Raw genomic sequence first — 1,070 nt, forward strand, 5'->3', positions numbered from 1 at the left:
ATGTTTTTGTTGTAGAATAAACCATATTGTTTTTTTAAATTTTCGGAAAAATATTTCAATAAAAATTGTTACAGATATTGTAAAAAAGCAGCTGTGTCAATACTTTTTGCCGGCCGTATATATATTAAAAAAAGGTTGTTTTCAACTATTTATTAGGAAATATAATAATGAACTTACGTATTTCTCGATTTCATTGCCAACTTCCTTGTTTGCTTCCTCCAGATCACCCAAAGTCAATATTGGAAATATCTTTTTGGTGGTAATTGGAACATTTTTCTTTATCAATTGGTCTACAGCTGAGCGAATTTTGGGCAAGGTATCCTGTAAGGTTTCTAAAAAAAAAATTAAATAACTCTTGAAAGAGTATGCAAGAAATTATTACCAGTTACCTTCAATTTTCATTTGCCTATTGTTAATTCCCTCCAAAGTTTTTTCAATTCGCGAAGTATCCTGTAAACAAAAGAAATGATTATTAGGGTTTTAAAAAAAAGTATGCAAGAAATTAATGCCAGTTACCTTCAATTTTTATTTGTCTGTTTTCAATTCTCTCCAATGCTTTCTCAATACGCCCAAGACGTTCATCGACGGATTGGTGTTAAAATCGCTATTCACAGCATATCTGTTGCGTATTAACCCTTTATCCATGTTAAGCTGTATTGAAATAATGTATGTACGTATTTATTTTTCTAAAACTTTGTTTACTTATTGAGTAAGATTTTATTTTCATTCAATTATGAACGTATTTACTAAGGTGGTGCAAAAACTCTGTTATATAAAGTCTACTTGTTTGACTTTTTTCTGAAATTCTACTTTTTGTAAAAGTGCTTTTTCACTCCACCTTAATATTTACATATGTCAAAACTTCTTTATTTCCTCATTAATTTATTTATGTATACATTTTTTTGTAGCTTTATTAGCTTATTTATTTCTTTCTTTACATATGCAGCTCTACAAAACAATAGCACATCAACATTAAGTCCAATTTTGACTATTTTTCTTTTGTTTTTCAATGTTAATTATTTTTTTTATAAAAGTATAGCTCATTATCTAACTAAAACCATCTAAATCCA

General features: G+C 27.9%; 1 long non-coding RNA gene across 1 annotated transcript; it reads right to left on the reverse strand.

The window, feature by feature from the left end:
- Positions 1-148: 148 nt before the first annotated feature.
- LOC118750833 lies at positions 149-686 on the reverse strand. The gene is made up of 3 exons (XR_004994439.1): positions 517-686; positions 390-450; positions 149-332 (listed from the first exon to the last, which is right to left on the reverse strand). It is a non-coding gene; the product is annotated as an uncharacterized LOC118750833 (long non-coding RNA).
- Between the last annotated feature and the right edge of the window lie 384 nt (positions 687-1,070).

This window comes from Rhagoletis pomonella, unplaced genomic scaffold, assembly GCF_013731165.1.
Source record: "Rhagoletis pomonella isolate Grant_MI unplaced genomic scaffold, Rhpom_1.0 Rhpom_scaffold_00418, whole genome shotgun sequence".
Classification (NCBI taxonomy): domain Eukaryota; kingdom Metazoa; phylum Arthropoda; class Insecta; order Diptera; family Tephritidae; genus Rhagoletis; species Rhagoletis pomonella.